The sequence below is a fragment of the Oryctolagus cuniculus genome, chromosome 21 (assembly GCF_051225735.1).
Source record: "Oryctolagus cuniculus isolate XC-2025 breed Fujian yellow rabbit chromosome 21, ASM5122573v1, whole genome shotgun sequence".
NCBI classification, from domain to species: domain Eukaryota; kingdom Metazoa; phylum Chordata; class Mammalia; order Lagomorpha; family Leporidae; genus Oryctolagus; species Oryctolagus cuniculus.
The window spans coordinates 10,798,053-10,812,615 of NC_142887.1; the positions used below are offsets into that span (position 1 = coordinate 10,798,053).

Sequence of the window (14,563 nt, forward strand, 5' to 3'; positions counted from 1 at the left end):
GCCGTGTCTCTCCAATCCCGTTCAAAAGCTTTGAAAGGAGGTCCCTGGGGGGAGGAGTGGGGACGGGCAGTAACCTGGGCTTTCGTCCAAGCCACCGGGGCGTATAAAAGAGACTTTTTTTTTTTTTTTTTTCAAGGAAGGGAGCCAGCGGTGGGCTTGTTTCAGGGGATTTTTAACCCTGGATCTTTCCCGAAGGGAATGGGAGAGCTGAGGAGGTTCTCCCCAAACCTAACCTGCAGCTCCTTCCAGCCGATTTCAAAGGCTTTCTCGCCCGAGTCGGCGGGAAGGGCAGGTCAAACAAATGGTCTAGACCGAAGGGAGCTAGCAGGGGTGACTTGCAGATTCTGGGAACACTTGGCAGAAAACTCGGCACAAACCCAAATGATGAGCCACCCCTCGGCGCAGGCCTCTCGGGTCTCCCCACGCACCTTGCTCGGCACGCCGGGGCTCGCGAGGACGTGAGGGCGGCGCGGCGGCAGCCGGGGCCCCGGGTCCCCCTCTCGGGGGCCGCAGACAAAAGAGGCGGCGGCGGCGGGGGCGCGGGCCGGTGGGGGCCCGGCCGCGGGGCGGGCGCGGGGAGGAGGAGCCGCGCGGCGTCTTCTGCTGGCGGCGCGCGTCCGCCCGGCCCCGCGGCGGCGGCGGTGGCGGCTGCGCGTCACGCTCTCCCCCGCCCCGAGCCGACGGACCGGGAGGCGGGAGGCGCGGCCGGGCGGCTGCTGCTGCTGCAGTGGGGCAGGTGGCGGCGACCGGCGGCGTCCGAGGCGGTGAGCGGGGCGCGGCGCGGGCCCTCTCCCCTTCCCATCCCGTCCTCCCCTTCCCGGCTCCCGCCCCGCCGGCGTGGGGCCCGGCGTCCGGGCCGGGTCGGGGGAGCGGAGCCCCGGCGCACCGGGGGCCGCCCCCGAGGGGACCCTGGAAGCTCCCGGTGGCCGGCCCCGGAGGCCGCGGGACCCTGCGGCGCCCCCTCGGGAGCCGGGAAAGTGGCCTGCCCTGCCAGCGCTGCGCCGGGCCTTCCCTCCCTCCGCCGGCCTCAAGATGGAGCTTGGACTCCTTGCCCCCGCGCCGCTGCCTCCCCGGCGCCCTCTCCCCTGCCCTCGGCCTTGGCGGGTGGAGGGTTGGGGGCCGGCCGGGCAGCCGGGGGGCCCGGGCCGGCCAGGACCTGTTGCCCCGGGCGCCGCCGCCCGTCCCCTGGCCCTGGGCGCCCGGTGCTCGCGCGCCGGCATGGAGGACGCGCCGGCCGGCCGGGCCTCCCCGGCTGCCCCGGCGCGCCCTGCCCGGCCGGCCCGGCTTTTGTTTCCCTGCCGAGCGGGGCTGTGATTCTCGGAGCGGGTGGACGGGGGGACGCGGCCTGAGCTCCGGGGCCGCTGGACTGACACCGCCGCCCGGTGACCCGAGCGCTCCGCCGGGGCCGGGGCCGGGGCCTCGCGGCAGGTGACTCGTCCCTCCCGGAGCTGTTTTCCGAGAGCAGAAGCGGGACTTGGACGGTTCCGGCCGCTTCGGCCCGTCGTGTGGCTCTCCCACCTGGCAGGCGCCGAGCGCCGCCCCTGCTCTTGCGCTGGGAGAAACGGCACGTTGAGCCGGTAATCGGGTTAGATACCTGGTTCGGGCCAAACTCCGGCGCGCGCGGCCGCGCTGGAGGCGGAGGGCGCCGGAGAGGCGGCGTGTGTCGTGCCCGGGTGTGATTCAGCAGCCTGGCCTCCTTCCTCTTTCAGGGCCCGCGGCGTGGCCGCGGGAGCTCGGTGAGTTCGGCTCGCTGCAGAGGCTGAGTCGGGTGCCTGCTGTCAGCGATGGCGTTCTCCATCCCGGGGAGCAGCGTTGTGACTTTGAGGTTTAATGCTGTGGCAAGAATCCGAGGCGTGGGGTTTTTTTTTTTTTTTCTTTCCCTCTGTAAATAATAACAGTGAACATTTATGGAAGGCTGTGGGGTTCGGGCAGGTGTTGCGTCTATGTCATTTCATCCGGCTAACCCAATGAGGGTGTTATTATTGTCCCCATTTATGGAGGGGGCACAGACAGGTCAGGTGGCTGGCAAGTGACAAGGAACCCATAAACGGTGGGACTGGAATTTGAACTCAGGTCTTCTGAGTCTGAGTGTTTAGTACAGTGAATCTGGCAAGGAGCAAGGGCAGACTTGAGTGAGGCAAAGGAAATGGGTGACTGCTTGGCCAGGGGCTTGTGAGACCCCCTCCCCACCCCAAATTATTTGAGAGAAAGAGCTGCACCCACTGGTTCACTTCCCAGATGCCTGCAGCGGCTGAGGCTGGGTGCTTTGAAGCTGGGAGCCCAGAGTCAATCCAGGTCTCTCAGGTGGATGGCAGGTGCCCAGTCCCTGCCACCCTGCTGCCTCCCAAGGTCTGCATTAGGAAGCTGAGAATCAAACCCAGGTAGTCTGAATAGGCTAAATGCCACCGCGTGCCCAGTTTTGGAGGTTCATAGAAAGTGGTGAAGTCCATCTTTGGCTTCCCACTAGGCCTAGTTCAAAGGAGGGGGGGCAAACTCGGTGAGACCCTGCATGAATATTTTGTCTGAAAATCAAGATTCTCAGGAGTCATTGCTCTCCAGCCTCTGCTAAGGCACAACTTAGGGAAACCTGGTTTCTGTCCTTCAAGGATTTAGAATTTGGTGCAGCTTTTAATTTTTATTTTTTTTATTTTTTTTATTTTTTAGTTTTTACCTGGTGTCTAACATTGAGTCCATCACATTGTATATGATCCATAATGCATGTGAGCTGATTCAGTAATGGTTGTCTGTTACTGTCTGATGATGTGATTGAAAACTCAGTGATTAGTGTCTTTTTTTTTTTTTGACAGGCAGAGTGGACAGTGAGAGAGAGAGAGAGAGACAGAGAAAGGTCTTCCTTTGCCGTTGGTTCACCCTCCAATGGCCGCTGCGGCCGGCGCACCACGCTGATCTGAAGGCAGGAGCCAGGTGCTTCTCCTGGTCTCCTATGGGGTACAGGGCCCAAGGACTTGGGCCATCCTCCACTGCACTCCCTGGCCACAGCAGAGAGCTGGCCTGGAAGAGGGGCAACCTGGACAGAATCCGGCGCCCCGACCGGGACTAGAACCTGGTGTGCCAGTGCCGCAAGGCGGAGGATTAGCCTATTAAGCCATGGCGCCGGCCTGATTAGTGTCTTAAGAGCTGGATTTGTCTTACAAAGAGAGGCAGCTTTGAATATTGGCCATTTGGTTCTTCATTAGTATTCACAGCTAGATTTCTTGATCTTCCTAAATACATGTTAATATATATGCATATATTAGCATATATATGTGTGTGCATGTCTGTCTGTCTAGGGCAGGAACCTTGCTTTCCAGTTTTGGTATCCTCTGTAGAATTCTACAGAATTCCACATGCTCAGTCAGTGTTTGTTTAATTAATTGAAACCATGAAGTATAAATTTTGATTTTTTTAAAGATTTTATTTATTTATTTGATACTTTTTTTTTTTGACAGGCAGAGTGGACAGTGAGAGAGAGAGACAGAGAGAAAGGTCTTCCTTTGCCGTTGGTTCACCCTCCAATGGCCGCCGCGGCCGGCGTGCTGCGGCCGGCGCACCGCGCTGATCCGATGGCAGGAGCCAGGAGCCAGGTGCTTTTCCTGGTCTCCCATGGGGTGCAGGGCCCAAGCACCTGGGCCATCCTCCACTGCACTCCCTGGCCACAGCAGAGGGCTGGCCTGGAAGAGGGGCAACCGGGACAGAATCCGGCGCCCCGACCGGGACTAGAACCCGGTGTGCCGGCGCCGCTAGGCGGAGGATTAGCCTAGTGAGCCGCGGCGCCGGCCCTATTTATTTATTTGAAAGGTAGAGTTATGGAGAGTTTGCTGGTTCGCTCCCCAAATGGCCACAGTGGCTACAGCTGGGCCAAGCCTGAGCCAGGCGCTTCTTCCAGGTCTCCCACGCGGGTGGGTGCAGGGGCCACCTCTGCTGCTGTCCCAGGCACATTAGCAGGGAGCTGGCTCAGAAGTGGAGCAGCCGGGACTCCAACTGGTGCCCATATGGGATGCCAGCATTGCAGGTGGCGGCTTTACTTGATACGCCAGAGCGCCAGCCCTGAGACTGGTTTTCTAGGTCAAATCTAAAGGAAGAAGCAGAAGGAAGGATTGTAAAGTCACAGGAGGGTGATTTAATATTTGTTGACCTTAGATGAAAGCTTCGGCTATCTTGTGTTAACTAAAGTGAGGCTTTTCACCTCATTGAATTTTCCACTATTCAAATAATAACTTATTTCCTCCTTCCCTGTGCAAAGGAGGTGGGAGGTCGAGTATAGTGTTTGTTAGTCGTGCTTCTGGTTTCCCGTGCAGAGATATTCTCCCCCAAGGCAGTTTCTGGAGCTGTGGTGGACCTACCTGTGGGCTGTAATTAGGTCTCGTTTGTTACTCCTGCAGCAGGTACTTAGGGAGCATCCAGAGTGTGTCAGGTGCAGCTCCAGATGCTGCTGATACAGCCGTGATTAAGGCAGGCAGAAACCCCGCTCTCCTGGAACTCCCCTTCAGGTCTGAACACAAAGTGACGCGTGGCTGGCGGCTGGGCGGTGTGAAGCTTTGGGAATAGAGGTGAGGGTAATGGGCGTGTTGGGGGGGCAGCCAGAGGAGACGTGGCGGAGGAAGCAGCTTTAGAGCTGAGAGCTGCAGCCTGTGAGGGGCTGTGGCGCCCCGAGGGAGCAGCGTGCCTGGGAGCAGGCAGTGGTTCCCGGCTCCTGAGTTGTAGGCCTTGGATAGGTCTGTGTTACACTATTTAGAGATCCTAAACGATAGGTGATGGTTTATGTCCTGTGGTTAGTTTTGATGAAGGTAAAGTGAATGCAGCCTTAGAATTGAACCCTGGTTTATGTTATTTTAAGCAAAGCACAGGCCACCTTGGCAGTGAAACCTTGAGTCATAGTTGCTGCTGAGTGTATTCTTTCCTGGCAGGCCTTGCACCTGATGTTTGTGTGTACATATTTTTTTTTTTTTCTGGAATTGTGCTTCTGGCAGCACAGCTCTCTTACAAAACAAAAAAAATTTTTTTTAATTTTCATTTTATTTGAAAGGCAGAGAGACAGAGAAAGATCTCTCATTCCCTGATTCAATTCCCAAATGGCTGCAACAGTCCGGGCTGCACCAGGCAGAACCCAGGAGCCTGGAACTCAATGTGGGTCTCCCACCTGGGTGGCAGAGACCCAAGCACTTAAACCAACACCTGCTGCCTCCTAGAGCGCACACTGGCAGGGAGCTGGGACCGGAAAAGGGCTTGGATTGGAACCCAGGCACACGGGTATGGTTTGTGGCTGTCTGCACCAAATGCCCATCCCAACTCCCTTTTTTGCCTTTTAAGTTTCAAATTTATGTTCAATGTAAACATTTATATTGTCTTTCCAGTCTTAATTGGAAAGCAGTGTCAGTATTGCCCTGGATATGAATTTCTTAGATAACTGTTTAGGGAGGCTTTAAACTACTGTGGGTTTCTTTCCTTTTCTTTCTTTGTTTCTTTCCTTTTCTTTCTTTCTTTCCTTTTCTCTCTTTCTTCCTCCCTCCCTCCCTCCCTCCCTCCCTTCCTTCCTTCCTTCCTTCCTTCCTTCCTTTTTTGATAGGCAGAGTTAGACAGTGAGAGAGAGAGAGAGAGAGACAGAAAGGTCTTCCTTCTGTTGGTTCATCCCCCAGGTGGTTGCTTCGGCCAGCGCACTGCGCTGATCTGAAGGCAGGAGCCAGGTGCTTCCCCCTGGTCTCCCATGCAGGTTCAGGGCCCAAGCACTTGGGCCATCCTCCACTGCCTTCCCAAGCCACAGCAGAGAGCTGGACTGGAAGAGGAACAACCGGGACAGAACCAGCAACCTGGGGTTCTGGCGCCACAGGAGGAGGATTAGCCTATTGAGCCAGCCTACTGTGGGTTTCTTATATGCATTTAATGCACATAATGTGTTTCCCACAGAGGTGGAACTCCAAAAATCCATAGTTTCACATCAGCCCTTGAATTCACAGTGGACTTCTAAGAGAGAGCATGTTGGCTGATGGCAGTGTGCAAGAATTTCAAGGAAGAGTGACCTCTTCAGATTTCAATGAGGGGAACAGTAGGAAGCCTTTTGCCCCCCTCTGTAGCTTGGCAAACTACACTTAACCAACCTTGAATTTGGCTAGGACATCTGGGTTAATATCCTGGCTCTGGCACCAAGTACCAAGGAATCTTGGCCACAGTTAGTAAAAGAGCTTTTTTTTTTTTTAAGTCTCCATCTGGCACTCCCAGGACGGATTCCATTCGCACTAACTCAATGGGTGGGTCTGTGTTCTAATTGTCTGTTTATTGCCAACAACATCTTAAAACTATTCTTTGTGTGTCTTTGGGAAAAGGAAATAGTCGTGTCCCAGAATTCCTGTTGGGGACCCTCTCCGGCATCTCCGTCCGCCGCTTCTCGGGGATCCCACCGAGGCCACAGGCAAGCATTTGCCTCCCTGGTGTTTTACATAAGCGTGAGTTCTCATCTGCTACCAACATGAATTAAGTAGTTTGGTTTTTGTATTCTGCTTTGCTTGCTTATGTCTAAGTATAGCTTGGATCAGTTCCCAGATTAACTTCTGCCTATTTTTTTTACACTTCAATCGCTGAGTTCTTGATTTATAATATCTTCTCAAATTAAGGGCCTGAAGACCCAGATGTTCAGGATGTGCAAATCGTCTGAAATTCGGGTTTGATGTCAGAAGCGAAGGTGGCTTTAACGAGGTCCCCCCTCCTGGTCTGCAGGTGCCTTCTTTTCCTCTTTGTTTTCAGGAAAGAGAAGCAATAATAGGGATGTTTTCCTGAAAAATGTATCTTTTTTTTTTTTTTTTTTTTTTTTTTGACAGGCAGAGTGGACAGTGAGAGAGAGAGAGACAGAGAGAAAGGTCTTCCTTTGCCGTTGGTTCACCCTCCAATGGCCGCCGCGGCTGGCGCGCTGCGGCCGGCGCACCGCGCTGATCCGAAGGCAGGAGCCAGGAGCCAGGTGCTTTTCCTGGTCTCCCATGGGGTGCAGGGCCCAAGCACCTGGGCCATCCTCCACTGCACTCCCTGGCCACAGCAGAGAGCTGGCCTGGAAGAGGGGCAACCGGGACAGAATCCGGCGCCCCGAAAATGTATCATTTTTAAAGTGAATTTTTTTAAGATTTTCTATTTATTTGAGAGGTAAAGTTACAGACATGAGAGGGAGAGATAGAGAGAGAGGTCTTCTGTCCACTGGTTCACTCCCCAAATGGCTACAACAGCCAGAGCTGGGACAGTCCACAGTCAGGAGCCAGGGACTCCATCTGGGTCTCCCATATGGGTGGCAGAGTCCCAAGTGCTTGGGCCATCTTCTGCTGCCTTCCCAGGGACGTTAGCAAGAATACTGGATCAGAAGTGGAGCAGCCAGGCACCTGTATGAGCTGCGGGTATTGCAGGTGGTAGCTGAATCCACCGTGTCACAACCCTGGCCCTGTGAATAATTTTTAAAATTAATGTATTTGTGAGGCAGAGAGAGGCAGAGACTCCCATCTGTTGATTGACTCTTCAGAGCCGGGATCTGGGAACTCAGTCTAGGTCTCCCATGTGGGTGGCAGGGACCCAATTAGTTGTACCATCACCACTGCCTCCCAGGGTCTGCATTAGCAGGGACCTAGAGCCAGGCGCCAGAGCCAGGCATTGAGCCCAGACACTCCAATAAGTGATGCAGACATCTTAACCCGTGTCTCAATGGCTGGACTAAAAGCCCACCCTGTTAAAAATTTTTTTTTTAATATTTATTTTATTTATTTGAAAGAGTTAAAGAGAGAGGGAGAAACAGAGAGATCTTCCATCTGCTGGTTCACTCCCCAATGGCCAAAGCTGAGTGAATCCAAAGCCAGAAGCCAGAAGCTTCCTGCAGGTCTCCCACTCGGGTACAGGGGCCCAAGCACTTGTGCCGTCCTCCACTGCTTTCCCAGGCCATAGCAGAGAGCTGGATCGGAAGTGGAGCAGCCAGGACTTGAACCTGGTGCCCATATGAGACGCTGGTGCTGCAGGCAGGGGCTCCAACCTGCTGCACCATAGCACTGACCCCTAAAATAGCTTTTTTTTTTTTTTTTAAGATTTTATTTATTTGTTTGAAGGTAGAGTTACAGACAGAGAGGGAGAGACAGAAAGGTCTTCAATCCACTGGTTTACCCCCCAAATGGTCGCAACAGCCAGGAGCCAGGAGCTTCTTCCACATCTCCCATGTGGGTACAGGGCCCCCAGCACTTGGACCATCTTCTGCTACTTTCCGAGGCCATAGCAGAGAGCTGGATTGGAAGAGGAGTGGCCAGGATACAAACTGGCACGCATATGGGATGCTGGCACTGCCAGCCGAGGCTTAGCCTACTACGACACAGTGCCAGCCCCTGAAAATCTTTCAATGAAGTCTTTTGACCTCCTGCTTGCTCTCTGATTTAACCCGCATGCTGATTTCTTAGTGGAGATGTTAGGTTCTAATACCCAAGTCAGGAAGGAACCTGTTTAGACTTTTCCTTTCCAGACAATAGAGTAAGTAAACTTTATAGGCTGCGTAACTTTTATAGCCTAATGAAAGAAAACTTTTATTTTATTTTTTTCTTTGACAGGCAGAGTGGACAGTGAGAGAGAGAGACAGAGAGAGAAAGGTCTTCCTTTTGCCGTTGGTTCACCCTCCAATGGCCTCCGCGGCCAGCGCGCTGCGGCCAGCGCACTGCGCTGATCCGATGGCAGGAGCCAGGAGCCAGGTGCTTTTCCTGGTCTCCCATGGGGTGCAGGGCCCAAGCACCTGGGCCATCCTCCACTGCACTCCCTGGCCACAGCAGAGAGCTGGCCTGGAAGAGGGGCAACCGGGACAGAATCCGGCGCCCCGACCGGGACTAGAACCTGGTGTGCCGGCGCCGCTAGGCGGAGGATTAGCCTAGTGAGCCGCGGCGCCGGCCGAAAGAAAACTTTTATCATGAAAACTCTGTGTACAAGAATTTGGGCAATTAGACGGAGGTGTGTGTCTTTGTCAGATGAAACTGCATCACTGATTCCTATTGTAAGGCTCGTGTAGTTTGCTTAGGTTGCTATGTTGAGAATCTAGTATAGAATCCAGTGAAAGAAATTATTTTTTCCATTTTAAAGGCAGAGAGAGAGAAAGATTGTCCATCTTCTGGTTCATTCCCCTAATGCCCACAGCATCCAGGGCTGGGCTGGGCTGGGATCCAGGACTCAGTTCAGGGTCTTGCATGGGTGGTAGGGACTCAAGAACTTGAACCCTCACTTGTTTTCTCCCAAGGTGCGCATTAGCAGGAAGCTTCAGTCCTAAGGGGAGCCAGGACTCAAACTCAGGCATTCCTATATAAGATGCAGACGTCCCAAGTGGCATCTTTAACACCTACCCCTAGCTTAGATTTTAGAAAATGCTTTCCAGGGGCTGGCGCTGTGGCACAGTGGGTAAAGCTGACATGTGCAGTGCTGGCATCCCATATGGGCACCGGTTCGAGTCCCGACTGCTCCACTTCCGATCCAGCTCTCTGCTATGGCCTGGGAAATCGGTGGAAGATGGCCCAAGTGCTTGGGCCCCTGCACCCACGTGGGAGGCCCGGAGGAAGCTCCTGGCTCCTGGCTTCGGATCAGCACAGCTCTGGGCATTGTAGCCAATTGGGGAGTGAACCAGCAGTTGGAAGACCTCTCTCTCTTTCTCTGCCTCTCCTTCTCTCTTTATGTAACTCTTTCAAATAAATAAATAGAAATTTTTTACAGGCAGAGTGGACAGTGTGAGAGAGAGAGAGACAGAGAGAAAGGTCTTCCTTTTGCCGTTGGTTCACCCTCCAGTGGCCGCTGCGGCCGGCGCACTACGCTGATCCGACGGCAGGAGCCAGGTGCTTCTCCTGGTCCCCCATGGGGTGCAGGGCCCAAGCACTTGGGCCATCCTCCACTGCACTCCCTGGCCACAGCAGAGAGCTGGCCTGGAAGAGGGGCATCTGGGACAGAATCCGGCGCCCCGACTGGGACTAGAACCTGGTGTGCTGGCGCCGCAAGGCGGAGGATTAGCCTATTGAGCCACGGTGCCGGCCAATAAATAGATATTTTTTAAAAAAATTTTCCAGTGAAGTTTCTGTGAGGTTGTCTTGTTTTTTTTTTTTTTTCTTTCTTTATTTTTAAAAGATTTATTTATTTCCTTGAAAGTCAGAGTTACACACAGAGAAGAGGAAAGGCAGAGAGAGAGAGAGAGAGAGAGAGGGAGGGAGGGAGGTCGTCCATCTGCTGATTCGCTCCAGTTGGCTGCAGTGGCCAGAGCTGTGCTGATCTGAAGCCAGGAGCCAGGAGCTTCTTCCAGGTCTCCCACGTGGGTGCAGGGGCCCAAGGACTTGGGCCATCTTCTGCTGCTTTCTTCGGTCATAGCAGAGAGCTGGATCAGAAGTGGAGCAGCCGGGACTTGAACTGGTGCCCATATGGGATGCTGGCACCACAGGTGGCAGCTTTAGCTGCTACACCAAGGTGCTGGCCCCTCTTTTTTCCCTTATAAAGTAGTTTTACTATGGCCCTTATTTGTTTTATCTTATTTTTTTTTAAATATTTATTTACTTGGAAGTCAGAATGACAAAGAACAAGAGAGAAATCAATCTTCCATCCACTCTTTTTTTTTTTTTTTTTTTTTTTGACAGGCAGAGTGGATAGAGTGACAGAGAGAAAGGTCTTCCTTTTTGCCATTGGATCAGCATCGCGCTGATCCGAAGCCAGGAGCCAGGTACTTCTCCTGGTCTCCCATGGGGTGCAGGGCCCAAGCACTTGGGCCATCCTCCACTGCACTCCCGGGCCACAGCAGAGGGCTGGCCTGGAAGAGGGGCAACCGGGACAGAATCCAGCACCCTAACCGGGACTAGAACCCGGGGTGCTGGTGCTGTAGGCGGAGGATTAGCCTATTGAGCCGCGGCGCTGGCCCCATCCACTCTTGCACTTCCCAAGTGGCTGCAACAACCGGGGCTGGATCAGGCTGAAGGCAGGAGCTTCTTCCAGGTCTCCACGTGGGTGACAGAGGCCCAAACACTTGGTCCATCTTCCACTGCTCTCAGGTACATCAGCAGGGAGCTGAACTGAAGGGGATTCTGGTGTTGCAGGCAGCCGCTTAACATGCTGCGCCTCAGTGCTGGCCCCCTTGTGTTTATTTTATGCATGGTTAGATTTGTAGTAAAGCTTTTTGGGTTGCGGTGGACAGCATCCTGTGGGGTGGGAGAAATCACCTGAAATGCCCTCTGTCAAGCGTTTGTTGAGTGCTTTGAAGACAGCTGGGTGGAGGAGCTGTCTTTCCCACGGGGTGAAACAGCTGCCATAGGTAGAGTATGTATGGGTAAAAACAGAGACGTGATGGGCCGGAATCTGAATGGCTCCTATGGCTCCTGAATGAGGCTCTAGTTAGTCCAAATCCTCACCAACACTTACTGTTATCTGATATTGTCTGTCTTGTTTATTGTAGTCGTCCTAGTGAGTGTGTGTGAGCTGTGGGGTCTTTTTTTTTAAGATTTATTGATTTATTTGAAAGAGTTAGAGAGCGAGATCGAGATCGAGAGAGAGAGAGAGAGAGAGAGATCTTCTATCCGATGGTTCACTCCCCAATTGGCTGCAGCAGCCAGAGCTGGTGACCATATGGGGATGCTGGCACTGGAGACGGTGGCTCTACCCGCTATGCCACAGCGCCGGCCCCAGTTGTCTTTTAATTCTGTATTTATCAGATACTTGTTGAGCACCCACAATAGGGAGACACTATACTAAGACGTTGGGGATACAAAGTAGAGGAAAACAGGCACTGCCCTGCTCTTAAGGAACCCAGAGCTATTGAGGGAACACAGAGTGGGAGCCTTAGCGCAGAGGTGGGTGTCCGGTACAGCAGTTCACATGCTGTTGGACACCTGCCTCCCACATCAGAGTGCCGATTCCAGTTCCTACTCTGCTTCTGATCGAACTTCTTGCTGAGATGCACCCTGGGAGGCAGCAGGCCGTGGTTCAAGTCCATGACTCCCTGCCTCCCGCATGGGAGGCCTGGAAGGAGTTCCAAGCTCCTAGCTCTGGGCTGGCCCAGAACCAGCTGTTGCAGCTATTTTGGGAGTGAACCATCAGATGGAACATCTGTCTGCTTTGCCTTTAAAAAAAAAAAGTAAAAAAAAAAAAAAACTTTTAAAAAGATCAGGAATTTAGTGCTTTGCCTTGCAGCATATCCCAGCTCTGGCACTTTATGGGAGATTTTGTACGAATTATTCAACTTTTGGAGTTCCATTTCCTCCTCTGTAAAGTGGGGGTGATAGTTGGTTCACGTGAGGGTCGTAAAGATTATGTGAATTAATGTATGCTAAACACAGTAAATGTTGGAACTCTTTTTTTTTTTTTTCTTATTTCCAGTAGTCTCTGAGTCTTCCTCACCTAGTACTAAAGGAAGCTAGGTTTCAACCTTGCATTTTTTTTCTGTAGTTTAAGAATGGAGGGCCGGGGCCACAGCTCACTAGGCTAATCCTCCACCTGCGGCGCCGGAACTCCAGGTTCTAGTCCCGGTTGGGGTGCTGGATTCTGTCTCGGTTGCTCCTCTTTCAGTCCAGCTCTCTGCTGTGGCCTGGGAAGGCAGTGGAGGATGGCCCAAGTGCTTGGGCCCTGCACCCGCATGGGAGACCAGGAGGAAGCACCTGGCTCCTGGCTTTGGATTGGCACAGCATGCCGGCTGTAGCAGCCATTTGTGGGGTGAACCAACGGAAGGAAGACCTTTCTCTCTCTCACTGTATAACTCTGCCTGTCAAAAAAAAAAAAAAAAAAAAGAAAAACACTTTTACCAATGTTGGAAATTAAAACTCTCTCTCCCTGTCATGTTTTAGAAGTTGGTTTGAGTGGCAGAGTTGTTACTGAAGGGCACGTTCTTAATGAAGAACTTGTGGTTTATGAGGAGTTCAGTATTCAGCATGGAAGAGCAACTCATGCTGCTGCTGTCAGACGTGTGCCTGGCCAAGTTTTAGGCCTTTCTGTGTGTGTATGTCGGTTTATTTCCCACAATTTAATTAAAGGTGGGGTTTTTCTTTGTAGGGTCTGGTACTGTTTCCTGTGTTTCTGTGTAGCAGGTTACCTGCACACAGATAACCAACATTGAAGCTGCATTTTTTTAAAAAGATTTAATTATGTATTTGAGAGGCACAGTTACAGAGGAGAGGCAGAGAGAGAGAGAGGGAGGCAGGCAGGCAGAGGCAGAGAGAGAGATTTCTTCCATCTGCTGGGCCACTCTCCAAATGGCTGCAATGACCAGGGTTGAGCCAGGCTGAAGCCAGGAGCTTCATCCGGGTTTCTTACGTAGGTGCAGGTGCACACGGGCCATCCTCCACTATTTTCCCAGGTACATTAACAGAGATCTGGATCAGAAGTGGAGCAGCCAGGACTCGAACTAGTGCCCATTTCAATGCCAGTGCTGCAGACGGCAGCTTCACCTGCTGTGCCACAGTGCCGGCTCCTGAAGCTGCATTTTAAAATTGAAATGAAGCCAATTCCTAGTTTCCACTTACACCATCTAGTGGGGGTTGCACGGAAACAGTCTGACGGGCTGGTGAGTAAATTTGGTTGACTGAAATACTTGAAATAGCCAGGTGCTTCGCAGTATTGTGAAGGGAGAAGGGTGGTGGTTTTCTCCATTGGCTCTGAGGGTTTGCAGCAGCCCATTTGCTCGCTGGCAAAGGAAAAACAAGAAAGCTTTCATAAAGAAAAAAAAAGCCCATCAGGAAGTTCTTGGTTTCTCTGTGAGCTTTCCTTGTGCCCTTTTCGTGTTCAGAACAAACAGTTGGTGGGCGTTTGCTTTCGGCATGGCCGGGCCTGACTGTTGAAGGACAAGCAGCAGTGCGCTCCCTCTTCTCCCTGGGGAGACCGGCACCTGCTTGCCGGATGCGTCTCACGGCTGTGCACCTTGTGTTCAGCAGCCAAGTTCAGGGTCAGGAGTCTCTGATCTGGGTGTAAGTCCCAGACTCTTAGGTAACTGTGACCTCGCCAAGTGATTTCACTGTTAAAACCTGTTTCCTCAGTGATAAAATGAGGAAGCTGAACTGATTGCTAAGGTCTCTGAGTCTGAAGTCTTCTGACGCTGTGTTAAGCACTCTGCTCCCTTTTACACGTGAGTGTAATTGACCACTGCCGACCCATTACGTTCTTCTGGGAGGGACTAACCTGGGCTGGTCATTTCAGCCCCGTTGAAGATCCCGTCTGTAAGCTCTTGGTGTACACTGGAGTTACAAAGTCATAGGAATTTTATAGAATTTTGTGTAAATTTGCAAAATAGCTCACGTTATTCAGCCTTACATTTAAAAAAAAAAAAACTTTTGTAGATGGAAGAACTTTGGGCAGCTGCTGATTTGTGTCTGTAAGTTGTAGGAACATAAAATAAATCTTCACTCAAACCGAGCTGTGCAGACATTCCTAATTGCAGGCAGTTGCATCATAGCACAGAGTTTGTTTCCATCTTTGTAAAAATGTTGTCTAAGGGCCCAGCTCTCTGCCTGGGCTGGTCTGTAACCCTCTCTGGCTACTTTGTTAAACTGCTGTGGACTTTGAAACTCTGGGTGCAGTTTCTTCTCTGTATTATGTCACACATACTTGAAGTTGTTTT

The 14,563-nt window shown here is 52.4% G+C and overlaps 1 protein-coding gene across 17 annotated transcripts in view; it reads left to right on the forward strand.

Moving 5' to 3' along the window:
• Positions 1-435: 435 nt before the first annotated feature.
• Positions 436-14,563, forward strand: part of CLIP1 (CAP-Gly domain containing linker protein 1) — a 133,804-nt gene continuing 119,676 nt past the window's right edge. For 9 of the 17 annotated variants that reach the window (XM_070066144.2, XM_089323048.1, XM_070066145.2 and 6 more), the window contains exon 1: positions 436-764. The gene's annotated coding sequence lies outside the window, so the exon portion shown is untranslated. Of the gene's footprint in view, positions 765-1,597; positions 1,854-4,413; positions 4,551-6,325; positions 6,441-14,563 lie in introns of those variants that run through there. The other 8 variants (XM_089323043.1, XM_089323049.1, XM_089323051.1 and 5 more) reach the window with 4 other exon arrangements.